Here is a 14,402-nt window from a genome sequence, read left to right as displayed (position 1 = left end):
TGGGTCAATAAAACATCACCTCAGTCATCACCACAATAATCATAACCTGATAGATCTGTTGTTACATCTCTGTTTTTTTTCAGTGTATTTCCTCTTTCAGGGTTGCTATCAATAATGTCTGATACCTGACAATGACCTCTTTCTCCCTTGTTGTTTCAAAGGGAAGAAAAAAAAAATCCTAGCTGTCCCAGTCCATATTGTACCTGGGCATTTTGCTGATCGAGATTCCTGAATACAGTAGGAGCCGAGGAGTATTGTTACTTGTAGTTAGAGCTGTGTTTCCTAATCCTGGTCCAAGGGACCCAAAGGGGTGCATGTTTTTGTTTTGGCCCTAGCACTCCCGGCTATGTGACAGAAAGTACTGCCCTAGGAAATCTGATACGTTCAAAACCCTTTACTTCCTGTCCCGCGTGGTGGGGTTTTCAAATGTACATGTCATTTTCTTTACATCTGAGGTAAATTTAGATGTACATGCCAGCGGCCTACACGTCTACATTGTCATAATGCGCGATCGGAATTATAGATGAATAGATCAGGGGCAATTTTTTTTGGTCAATTTTAGATCTGCGGCTATTCATAAAAGATACGGGGGCTATCGCCCTGAAAGCCCAGGCCTAACGACACCACTGTTGTTGATTAATGGTGAATTCAGATTAGGTGCACTGTCTGGAAGGAACAGAACAGATTGCATGAATCATTTGTTACATGCCACAGTAAGGAAGGAATGAAGACCATAATTAGATTGTGTGCTTGCTAGTAAAACATTAGTGAAGTGTTTTGAGCACTTTTGATGTGTGTGTGTGTGCGCAAAAGAGAGAAATGGGTTCAAGTTTATTTCTCACCAAAATGAAATAAGCAATAGGTCTTGTATAACAGTTTCACTCTCTAAAAATATTTAATGTGATAATGTAACTTTAAATATTATTTAGTTTACCCCTTTTGTACCAGTCTAAAATTGTTCACTACTCAAGAGTGGGTTGGTCAAAAAAACGATGTTTTCTACTAGGAATGTATCAGCTGGGTTAATACCTAGTAATGCATCTGTCATGAGATTTGTTTTGTATCCCTGACATCACATCCTTAAGAAAGCATCCATTGAGAGATGGAAAGTGTTGAGATAAATGAAGTTTAAATAATGCTGATTTAATAACCATGTATTCTAATGTTTTTGTTTTATTAAATTGTATGCTGCAGCCAGGTTAGGGAAATATGATAGAGAGACGGGATTAAAACCCCACAATTAACATACAAATGAAACTGCCCCCTACAAAGAGACCTTCTGTCTCCAGCCCCCTGATGTTATAGTCTAGGTTAGGACAATAGAATGTAAATTACTCTAACCTGGTTAAGATTTCACACCTGTATGCAAAGAACCTGTTGATCTATGACCGAGAGTTAGAGCATGTCCTTCATTGGATAGCGAAAACAAAGAGATTCGTCCAACATGAGAGTGCCAACGAAGAGCCAATAAGGATGGGTTTTACTCACGAGAGTAAAAACCAATGTTCGATCTTGATTCGGAGCGAATATTTTGTGGAAGCTCGAGGATTGAGCAAATATTTGACCGCTGCAGTGTATTTCATGTATTTTGACTTATCAATTCATATTAATGAATCTTTGTGCTAAATTTACATTTGGACCGGAGCCTCGTCCTTCTTCAGAAATTCTGGTACAAGTAAAATTCTTAAATATTGGTGACCCCGTACACGTGATTTCTGATAGGAGGACGGAGGAACGAGTAGATTCGAAAGGACTGAAAGGTTGATGCTGCTGCTTGACTCTTACATGGGCCCATCACAAAGGTAAGCCATTCCTGTTTAATCGAATTTGGCGTAGGATTATGTAGAAATATTAGATGTAAGAGTCAACAGCCATCAACTCGTAAGTCTATTCAAATCTGTAAAAGTTATTGATAAAAGTAATATCCAATTGAAAACTTTGTTGAAAATGATAAGTCAAAAGCAATGTCTGTGAATTGTGTGTGATTGTTTGTGATTGCCTTAAAAGCCAGAGGAAGGGTGCCTGGTAAGTGCGCATTAGAAGTCCGAGAGAGAACGGCCAGGGTACATGCTTAAGTTTGGATGTATGAGATCTTGAAAGAATAGGCCTTGTTCAACATACATAATTTCATGTGATACGACCAGGGTAAACCTGTGTGGATTCTTGATTTTGGGTGGGCTACTCTGTTGAACATGTATACATTTTGAAAACTTATGAGTTCTCGAAGAGGAGGCCTTGGGACGCCTGGAAAATTTCAGGTCCAGATTGGGTCGGCCGAGTTTAGACTCAGTAAAATTTTAAATAAAAAGACTGCGGGGCGGCAACAGAGTAATAGACTCTGTTAAGGCACGAAGATAAAACATTAAGACTTTAACGGTGTTGTCTGCTTAGCGCTGGGCACATTCTTGAATTTATAAATTTTTTAATTTGCGTAGAGTGGGTGGCAATGCTGTTTTTTAAAGCCAGCTGAAAATAGTTGTAGGTAATCTACTTGTTACAGCTGTGGAGGTAAGGACTTGGTAACGCTGACGTTGGCGTGACGACGGACGTAGATGCGCCATTGGAAGGGCTTTCAGTTTTTTTCCTCGTCTTAATAGCCAGAAATAGGAATCAATTTGAACATAGGTATAGTCGAATTGTGTGAATATACACTTAGGAAATGTACAGAGGCCTACTGTAAATATTTTTAAATAGAATGGTGTTGATAATTTGAGTCTGTGGCAGCGACTCGCGCAGTGTGTGTTTTGTGATAAACTGTAAATAACTAATTGCATAAATAAGATTGGGTTGTTGAATTGGGAGCGAGCGAGCTCAAGCAGTGTGGTTTTAAACAGGAGAAAGCGTTGTGATGGCAATTTCTAAAATCCAAATAGTTGTACGAAAATGGTAGGTAAGACAGGAGAAATCAATTGCGCAATAAACGGTTTTAATGAAACTTGCAAGGAGAAAGTATACAGGTTACAAAGTAATGGTGGATAGTTTCTAAATGAAAACAGGCAATCGACAGTATTTAAAGACAGGAGAGGGGTGTGACAAATCCTGGACATTCCAGATCAATCAGGACACATTCCCTTTGTTCTATAACACACGTCAAATGCTATCTTCCCCCACCTTATCCCTCCTGCCAGAATGTTTACTGTAGCGTTTACCCAAAGGTTCACACCAAGGACAGCTCTCCTTCCCGCCATAAATACCTTCTTCAACTTAAAGAGTTCTTACAGTATCTGGACAGACAATAGATGCCCTGGTGAGTTCAAACAGATAAGGAGATAAAGAGTAACCCTTTCATCAGCTGACACCAGTCAATGATGCCCCCTAAGCAAATGCCAGAACCCTCACATTCATCTATCTATCTAAACAGAGGGACTTAGTCCTTTAATCAGTAAAAAATACACTGTATTAAGAAATTTCCACAACAGCGTCCATTAGCGCCAATTCTGTAGTGACTGGGGAATGTGGGGAGGATTTTTTTTTAAACTGAAAAAACTTATCAGAAAGGTCTGTTTGAAGTAACACATTCACAAAGTATAAGTGTCCGCCTGAAAATGGTAGAAGCCTGGCTCTATATTAAGTGAATTAAGTGTAAGAAAACAAACAGATCTTAGAGTTTTACTCTGTGGCAAAGGGTGTGGGGAAGTGTGTGTAAACTAATTGTGTATCGTGATTGGACTGGAGCAGCAGACTGCGTCTAGACCTGTGTGAGGAAGTTGTTTCCTCTTATGAACAAAAAGTAACACGGGGAACAGAGTGGAATTGTCTTAATTTACTCGATCCAAACCAACTAAAATAAATATTACAATCCAAATAGGAAATACTCTAATGTTAAAACAACTAGTAGTTAAAGAAGCGAAAATTAAATAAATCTCCCTCGTGATTTGTAGTTCAAATCCCCTGATCCCCCCATCATTGTGAACATTAGAACATCAGACCTGAAAAAGTAAAAAGTTACAGAGAGAAGTGTTCAGGCACCAAACTAAGATTTGCTTAAAATTAGTATCCGCCTTGAATTAGTGCACGGCCTTTAGCTTCCTTTCCTTATTTACATAAATGTTCAAGTTTCATCCATTTCTTTAAGCAAATTTTTATCTCAACATAGGTTCATGCTCGTTCAAATATCCAAGTTAGATCAATTTTACGCTTGGTTTTAATTTCATTTCTTGATTTCCACAATAGGTTAATTTTACTCTTCTGCTTAAAATCTATTTGTTATTTTTTAGAACTCCCTAGTTTCATTTATTTCATTTTATTTAGCAACTTCGAAAAAGAAGAGAAATTATAATAAAACTCACAACAGATTCGTTTTACACTTTTGTTTAAAATTGTATTTGTTATTCCAAGAACTGTCTGGCCTCATTGACTTTTATTATCTTTAGTTTCAAAACACTTACTGATCAGTCTAGGTTAGCACAATGGTAGACAAACAGCCCCTAGAGTTATTCCGAAACAAATGACAGAAGACTGGAAGAATAGGATTTTCAAAAAATTGAAGAGGAATATAGAGAAAGATAGTAACTTCAGCCATAACCAGTTTCAATACTAGTGTTGGAGTGTACTTGGAGTGTAAATTGTGTAAATATCTTTGATGCATTTGTTGTTGGGAAAGCATTGTGTTACGTCTTTGGCGACAAAGTAAGTGTTTAGTTGTTTGGACATGTGAACAAGTGTTCTTTTGAGTTTTATCAGGGTTTCCGGTGACTGGCGTTTCCTTTCGGTGACGGATGCGCGGCCTGGCAGGCTGTTTGGAGGCAGATGGATGTGGTAACGTATGAAAGTTGCAGAAGGCATAATATTAAGTTGTTTGGAAGGCGTAGGCTAAGGTATTTAGAAAGTGGTGACTGATGGAAGCTTTGGGAAGGTACAGTTTTCATATGCTTTAGCAAACTATGTGGTTGGGTTTAGTATGTCAGATTTGAGGGTTTTGTGGAAGTTGATAGAGGGATTTGAGAAAGTGTGGAAACTATAGGTTATTTTTGGAGTATTTTAGTTATAAGCACCTGTAATTAGAATGATGTCGTTTTGTTCCATGTCCTGACCACCATTCCCTTGCAGCTAGCCTATTGCGTTGCGATTAGTACAGGATTTTAGGCAGTTGGACTGTGAGATGGAGAAGTTGAGTGCTCCTGTATATAGTTAAACTTTATCTACCTCAACATGAAGCTGGAACTTATCAAGGAAACCTGATCACCTTCCTCGGTAATAGCCAAGCTTATTTAATAGCCAAGCTTATAAATCTATGGTATTTAATTAAATATTACATGTAGTTCAAGAAACACTTGAATGTTATATAGGCGTTGATGATAATGTGTAAAACCATAAGGCCCCAAGGGGGGTCTCACGGAAAAGTAGGTATGCCTTAATCAAGGCCTACCATGTGGTACCTGACTGTTGCGTGCTGAGCTGTTCGCTAGCACAAGTGGGTACATCTGAAACCTAGTGATGAATTAGAATTTGGTACAATGATTTTTAATCTGGTAAAATAGTCTCATGGTTAATGTATTATTTTCATTCTCCTCATATATGAATAAGTGGTAGAATGAAGTTAATCCACATGGTGATAAACTTGAACATTAAGGAGACACGCTGTGTCCCAAGAGGACTGAATTTGAATCCAATATTGTCATAAATCTTAAAAGGGTAATAAACCTAAACCGAGTTTACGCCCCACAATCAAAAGTAAATGTATTTTAAATGCTGAATTGAGTTTGGTTAATTAATATAGTTTCACTTTGTTTTTATTTACAATTATATCTGGGATAATACTAGTGTTTTCAAACCAATGCCTGATACTCGTTAATGGAGTAAATTCTAAAATGGTACATTGACGAATGAACAAATGGGGTATAGATGTGGAGGTGTTTAAGGCCTACATTGAGTTTCCTTTGGATTACTTATTGTACCTTGATTTTAGTGACGTCATGCATCTGGTTTCTGTCTACATTACCATTCTTACAAGTTTTCTTAATATTCACCCTAATGTTTAATTGTCGTGTAGATAATGATTAGCACATTTGTACAACCTGCAAAAAATACAAGATGGGTTGGACACTAACTCAAAATCATCGGTTAACAAACATTGTAGGCTAAATTGATTGTACAGACTGAGGACCATAAACAAACAGTTGGCCTTTTTAATGACAATAATAAATATGTGGAGCCCAGAGCATCAGGAAGGGGGGTTAAATCAAAATCGCCTATTACTAAGGGTTACATTCAAGTGTTCAGTCTGGTCTCATCTATGGTCATTTCACCAACACAAGCATATTCAGTTTTGGGATAATCAAACAATAACATTTTCCTCTCAATAGCTTTAATGTTGACATTTATGATTTCGAATCAAATTGTAATAAGGGTGGAGACCTTAAGTCATCCAACATTGTTAATTGCTAGTACAAATTTTATGTCTTTGCATGACCTATGCATGAAAATAGCGATTTTGCCTGTCCGCCACTATTTTGAATAACATAGACATACATCTACAGTTGAGAAAATTCCCTAGACGTTAGGAGGTAAATTGAGTCATGATGTTTGTTTAGTCTCAAATTTTTTTGGCCGTTGCCTGTGGAAATGCAAAATGTGTATATGTTAATTTGGCCTGTAAGTTTTCTGGGTTCCTTCACACGAGCGAACGTGTGGCATATTGGTTTTATTTTCTGATTTACATAAAGTTTTTGTAATTTTCATTTGTTTTTGTTTTGAGGGAAGCAGGGATGCCCAGATTTCCCTCACCCCAGACACTTCCTCTAGCTCTTCCGGGGGGACACCGAGGCGTTCCCAGGCCAGTCGGGAGACATAGTCCCTCCAGCGTGTCCTAGGTCTTCCCCGGGGTCTCCTCCCGGTAGGACGGGACCGGAACACCTTCCCAGGAAGGCGTTCTGGAGGCATCCGAAACAGATGCCCAAGCCACCTCAGCTGACCCCTCTCGTTGTGGAGGAGCAGCGGCTCTACTCTGAGCTCCTCCCGGGTGACCGAGCTTCTCACCCTCATCTCTAAGGGATCGCCCAGCCACCCTGCGGAGAAAGCTCATTTCAGCCGCCTGTATCCGGGATCTTGTCCTTTTCGGTCATGACCCAAAGCTCATGACCATAGGTGAGAGTAGGAACGTAGATTGACCGGTAAATTGAGAGCTTCGCCTTGCGGCTCAGCTCTTTCTTCTCCACGACAGACCGATACATCGACTGCATTACTGCAGAAGCTACACCGATCCGTCTGTCAATCTCCCGTTCCATCCTTTCCTCACTCGTGAACAAGATCCCTAGATACTTAAACTCCTCCACTTGAGGCAGGCACTCTCCACCAACCTGAAGTGGGCAAGCCACCCTTTTCCCACTGAGAACCATGGCCTCAGATTTGGAGGTACTGATTTTCATCTCCACCGCTTCACACTCGGCTGCAAACCGTCCCAGTGCATGCTGAAGGTCCTGGTTAGAAGGGGCCAACACGACAACATCATCCGCAAAGAGCAGAGACGAAATTGTGTGGTCCCCAAACCTGACACCCTCCGGCCACTGGCAGCACCTAGAAATTCTGTCCATAAAAATTACGAACAGAACCATTTAACTTGCAAACCATAATACATTGAATTCACATAGTAAATGTTTTAAATGTTTACCATATGGTCTCTTTCACTTTATCACATGTTACATGTCCAGGCCCATATGAGGTTTGCTAGAGAGCATTTGGATGGTCCAGAAGAGGATTGGGAAAATGTCATATGGTCAGATAAAACCAAAATAGAACTTTTTGGTAAAAACTCAACTCGTCGTGTTTGGAGGAGAAAGAATGCTGAGTTACATCCAAAGAACACCATACCTACTGTGAAGCATGGGGGTGGAAACATTATGCTTTGGGGCTGTTTTTCTGCAAAGGGACCAGGACGACTGATCCGTGTAAAGGAAAGAATGAATGGGGCCATGTATCGTGAGCATTTGAGTGAAAACCTCCTTCCATCAGCAAGGGCATTGAAGATAAAACGTGGCTGGGTCTTTCAGCATGACAATGATCTCAAACACACCGGCCGGGCAACAAAGGAGTGGCTTCGTAAGAAGCAAGTCCTGGAATGGCCTAGCCAGTCACCAGATCTCAACCCCATAGAAAATCTTTGGAGGGAGTTGAAAGTCCATTTTGCCAAGCGACAGCCCCAAAAATCACTGCTCTAGAGGAGATCTGCATGGAGGAATGGGCCAAAATACCAGCAACAGTGTGTGAAAACCTTGTGAAGACTTACAGAAAACGTTTGCTCTCTGTCATTTCCAACAAAGGGTATATAACAAAGTATTGAGATGAACTTTTGTTATTGACCAAATACTTATTTTCCACCATAATTTACCAATAAATTCATAAAACAACCTACAATGTGATATTCTGGATTTTCTTTCCTCATTTTTTCTCTCATAGTTGAAGTGTACCTATGATGAAAATGATAGGCCTCTCTCATCTTTTTAAGTGGGAGTACTTGCACAATTGGTAAATACTTTTTTGCCCCACTGTATTAGGGAGAAACTGTCCTCAAACTTGATGTGTTAGAAGCAGGACAAATGGGCAAACTTAAGGATCTGAGCGACTTCGACAAGGGACAAATTGTGATGGCTAGAGCCTCTTGAATGTGAATGAAGATAATTAAGAATTTCACCTATACTGCCCTTGCCCATTATAACTGCAATTTATGTGCAGATTTGTTGTCAGGACATGCACAGTGAAGGTGTACTGTATAAAATACACATGAGTGATTATGAGGAATTCAGCAGAAAGTAGTTTGGAAGAAAGGGGATTGGTAGACATAAGTACTAGATCTGGGCAGCTATTTTAGTAAGTGCTGTCAAGAGCCATTTCCAAGTGTCCCTTTACTTCAAATCTGCAAATGACATAACTCCACTGATTGATGTACATCTGTAATGTTTTTAATTATATTTGTTTAGTATAGAAACACATTTTTTACAATAAAAACACAACATTCTCATCCCAGTGACTTTCCATGCGACCTTCGACCTATTGCGCAATGAGGATAGATAAAGAGGCTCTCCCCTGCCTAGGAAATCCGCCTACCACTGACATGACAATCTAATTGGCTACTAGACTTGTCAATACAACCTAAAGCTATGCTAACTTAGCATTAGCTTCAAGGATACATTGGAACATTTCACAAAAATAAGGCATCCACACGTAGTAACGCATACTGACCCTCCAGACAATCGATATGTTTTATCAGTCATACATGATCGGATAACATTGCCAATAGGCTGGCTAAGGTTCTAAGAAACTTACAATTCATTTGGTACCGAACTGGAAGCTTTATCTCAACCACAGATAAAACCAGAGCATACCTGTTAAACTTTCCAATAAAAATGGTGCCTCAGATGGCTGGATCGATAAAGCTAAGTCCCAGGCATCCATAATATATGTCCTTATGATCGATTGATTGTCTGGTTTCATTGCGAATTAAACTTTAGACTCTGTTTGTTGGACAGTTCCTGTGTTTACAAGTGGCAGTTGTGCCAGCATGAGCCCTGACGCATGCTGGGTAGGGGAGGGGAGGGGTCATAAAAGTCTGTATGCCCATAAAAGGTAGTAAGACCAATAGCAGAGATGTTCTACTCTGCTGTAGAGGGAGGATAAGCAACTACCGCAGCAATATTTGAAAGGTTCTAGTACTTACGTTTAAGAGTAGATGACTGGGTTGGAGCATCTCCAAAACTGCAGCCCTTGTGGGGTGTTGCTGCAGTGAGCATTACCTATCAAAAGTGGTCCATGGAAGGAAAAGTTGTGAACCGGCGACAAGGTTATGTGTGGCCAAGGCTCATTGGTGCACCTGGGGAGTGAAGCCTGGCCCGTGTGGTCCGATCCAACAGATGAGTTACAGTAGCTCAAATTGGTGAAAAAGTGAATGCGGGAACTGATAGAAAGGTATCAGAACACACAGTACATCGTTGTTTGTTGCGTGTGGCGCTGCATATCCGCAGACCAGTTCAGGTTGCCCATGCTGACCCCTGACCACTGCTGAAAGTGCCTACAATGGGCACGTGAGCATAAGAACTGGACCACAGAGCAATTGAAGAAGGTGGTCTGATGAATCACGTTTCCTTTTACATCACATGGGTGTGCAGGTAATTCACCTGGAGAACACATGGCACCAGGATGCACAATGGAAAGGAGGCAAGCCGGCAGAAGCAGTGTGATGTTTTGGGCAATGTTTCTGCTGGGAAACCTTGGGTCCTGCCATTAATGGATGTTACTTTGACATGTACACCCTACCTGAGCATTGTTGCAGACCATGTGCACCCTTAATTTCCTGATGGCATTGGCCTCTTTCAGCAGGATAATGCACCCTGCCATTCTAGTCATGTTTTATGTGTTTCATTCTATAATTTTTACATGCTGAATTATTTATAGAAATTAGTGACCATTTTGATTATTTTCTCAACCCCCCCATTTTACCTGAAAAAAAGAACAAGCTGCGAAAAAGAAGCACTCATTCTAAAAAGCATCCCAGCTATATTAATCTACTTCTCGGAATAAAAGACCGGGGGCTCCAAACAAAACCAAAGCTGAAGCCCCTGAAGGCCATGTCTACTGACCCCGTGTCAATTAACCGTGACAATTATCGCTCAGTCTAAAAAAGATCTTGCCAGTAGAAAATTCTAGAATCACAGGAAAGTAAATCAACATTTGGTATACAATCAACTACAATAATTTTTATATTTATTTGTATATTTTAAATATACATTACCCTGGGTGTAGGCCAGGCTACAGCACTGTGACTGTAACCACACTGATTGTAAATGATATTGCTGAACTATCACTCATTCAATCAAATTTATTTATAAAGCCCTTTTTACAAAAGCTGTTGTCACAAAGTGCTTTACAGAGACACCCCGCCTTAAACCCCAAGGAGCAAACAACAGTTTGCCTTATTTATAAATCTATCAAAGGCCTTTGACATAATAGATAATTAACATTTAATTAACAAGTTGAAACATTAGGCCTAAGTTCGGATGCCTGCTTGTGGTTTTAGAATTATCTGTCACTGGTGTAGGTCAGGACCCGAGGCGCAGAGCGATTAAGAGGAAACATTCCTAACTCAAAAAACAACCCAAAAGGTGTTCAGATGCCCAGAGGCTTCCCTATATTCAGGACCTGACAGTATCTAAATGACAGAACTCAGGCTATTGTGACTGAAATGGGCAAAATCTGAAAGTGCATAAAGGCAAGCCACAGGGCTTGATTTTGCTTTGTCTGTTATTCACTTTGCATATACATTTCCAATGAAACATTGTGGGTCCCATAGAAATGTCCTTGTTTACCATGAATACATACATTAAATCAGTTTCAATAGGAAATGCTGCAAAATGAATAGGAAATATAGTCATTGATAAGGTTAAAAATTAATATTATTAATTGAAATAATTGTATCCTTCAAACTTTGCTTTTGTCAAAGAATGCTCCATTTGCCAAAATTACAGCCTTGCAGACCTTTGGCATTTTAGTTATCAATTTTCGAGGTAATCTCAAGAGATTTCACCCCATGCTTCCTGAAGCACCTCCCACAAGTTGGATGGGCTTGACTGGCACTTGTTATATACCGCACTTTCAAGCTGCTCCCACAACAGCACAGTAGGGCTGAGATCCGGTGATTGTTCTGGCCACTCCATTATAGACAGAATACATGCTGACTGCTTCTTCCCTAAATAGTTAGTGCATAGTTTGGAGCTGTGCTTTGGGTCATTGTCCTGTTGCAGGAGGAAATTGGCTCCAATCAAGGGCCATCCACAAGTTATGGCATGGCATTGCAAAATGGAATGATAGCGTTACTTCTTCACGATCACTTTTACCCTGTAAAAATCTCCCACTTTACCACAAGCAAAGCACCCCCAGACCATCACATTGCCTCCACCATGTTTGATAGATGTGGCCCAAGCACTCCTCCAGCATCATTTATTTGGTCTGTGTCTCACGAATGTTCTTTTTTGTGATGGTCTTAAATTTAGATTTGTCTGTCCATACTACTTTTGCAATCTTCCTCTGTCCAGTGTCTGTGTTCATTTGCCCACCTAACACTTTTTATTGGCCAGCCTGAGATATAGCTTTTTCATTGCAACTGTTGTGCACCCTCATTGACCTGATGTCGTAAAAAAAATAATAATAAAGAAGCATAAAGAGTTGTTTTGACAACTCTTGGTGCCGACAGATTGTATCTTTTTTTCCTTCTGACTGGCGTAGATCTTGCTTCTGGCACCAATCAAGCAGAGCATGGTGTTTGAGGAAGGTGTTGGAGCCTTTGAATGAGGGGTGCCATCATGTCTTTTCTAGGAATATTCCCCTGCTTCAGCCTGGATTCACCTCCATCCACACCACAATCGTGTTGTAGGGTGACACATCTAGGATGTTGAAGAACACCACCATGGGCCAACTTGCAACAGTATGTGCCAGTAACCTGCAAAAGTGCAACGGTCAGTAATTGGCCTCGGCTTGTTCCTTCTGACCGTCCCCACCACGGTCATTTCTTTTGGAGCAGCTCCTGACCAAAAGCAAGTGAGGCGAAGAAACATGTTATGTTGTGCCCCTGGAGAATTATTTTTTTTTATAAAATACTCCAAATTTGATAAAATCATCAAGATGTATTATGCGTGTTTAGATGCCCTGTGTGGACAAAGGCATGGAACCGTATGACAATAAGATTAAATGAACTATATTTTTCAGAGAGAAAACCTGTATATCAGTCCTATGCGACCAGAACAAAACAGGAGGATTTGTGGACAAAAACATGCTTTTCTTTCAAAAACAAGGACATTTCGAAGTGGCCCCAAAGTGTAGTGTAAATGTAATTGGAGGAACTGTGACAAATTATACACCTAATAATGATACAGTATTATATTCCACTGCACCTAATAATGATACAGTATTATATTCCACTGCACCTAATAATGATACAGTATTATATTCCACTGCACCTAATAATGATACAGTATTATATTCCACTGCACTTAATAATGAGACTGTATTATATTCCACTGCAACTAAGAATGATACTGTATTATATTCCACTGCACCTAATAATGATACAGTATTATATTCCACTGCACCTAATAAGGATACAGTATTATATTCCATTGCACCTAATATTGATACAGTCTAATATCCCACTGCACCTAATAATGATACAGTATTATATTCCATTGCACCTAATAGTGATACAGTCTAATATCCCACTGCACCTAATAATGATACTGTATTATATTCCACTGCACCTAATAATGATACTGTATTATATTCCACTGCACCTAATAACGATACAGTATTCTATTCCATTGCACCTAATAATGATACAGTCTAATATCCCACTTCACCTAATAGTGATACAGTATTATATTCCACTGCACCTAATAATGATACAGTCTAATATCCCACTGCACCTAATAGTGATACTGTATTATATTCCACTGCACCTAATAATGATACTGTATTATATTCCACTGCACCTAATAATGATACAGTATTATATTCCATTGCACCTAATAATGATACAGTATTATATTCCACTGCACCTAATAGTGATACAGTCTAATATCCCACTACAGCTAATAGTGATACAGTATTATATTCCACTGTACCAGTAAATCAAACCATTGCTGACTGTCACTTTGGAACAAAGTTTTTTTTAATATATATAATTTAATTTTTTGCATTTTTCAAGGACATTTCGAACTGATCCCAAACAAAGTTTTTTTATACAGTTCTGCTCAAAAGTTTGCATACCCTTGGAGAATTGGTAATATATGTACCATTTTCAAAGAAAACATGCGTGAGCAGGTAATCGCATGTCTTTTATTTTTTATGGGATTCACATTCAACTGTAGGTTATAACAGAATGGCACAATCATAAAACAAAGCATGGTAACAAAGAAAAACATTTATTGACCCTTGTTCAAATGTCTGCAAATCTTTAGTTCTTAATACTGTGTATTGCCCCCTTTAGCATCAATGACAGCGTGCAGTCTTTTGTAATAGTTGTCTATGAAGACTTGAATTCTTGCAGGTGGGGTAGCTGCCCATTCGACTTGGCAGAATGCCTCCAGGTCATGTAATGTCTTTGGTCGTCTTACACGTTTGAGATCTCCCCATAGTGGCTAGATGATATTAAGGTCAGGAGACTGTGATGGCCACTCCAGGACCTTCACCCTTTTCTGCTGTAATGACTGGAGGGTCAACTTGGCCTTGTGCTTAAGGTCATTCTTGTGCTGGAAAGTCCAAGAGCGCCCCATGCGCAGCTTTCTAGTAGAAGAATGCAAATTGTCTGCCAATATTTTCTGAAAACATGCTGCATTCATCTTGCCATACATTTTCCCAAGATACCCTGTGCCTTTAGAGCTCACACACCCCCAAAACATCAGTGAGCCACCACCATGTTT

The sequence above is a fragment of the Esox lucius genome, chromosome 25 (genome assembly GCF_011004845.1).
Source record: "Esox lucius isolate fEsoLuc1 chromosome 25, fEsoLuc1.pri, whole genome shotgun sequence".
NCBI classification, from domain to species: domain Eukaryota; kingdom Metazoa; phylum Chordata; class Actinopteri; order Esociformes; family Esocidae; genus Esox; species Esox lucius.
The sequence above is the reverse complement of the archived record's forward strand: the minus strand, read 5'-3'. Positions refer to the sequence as shown.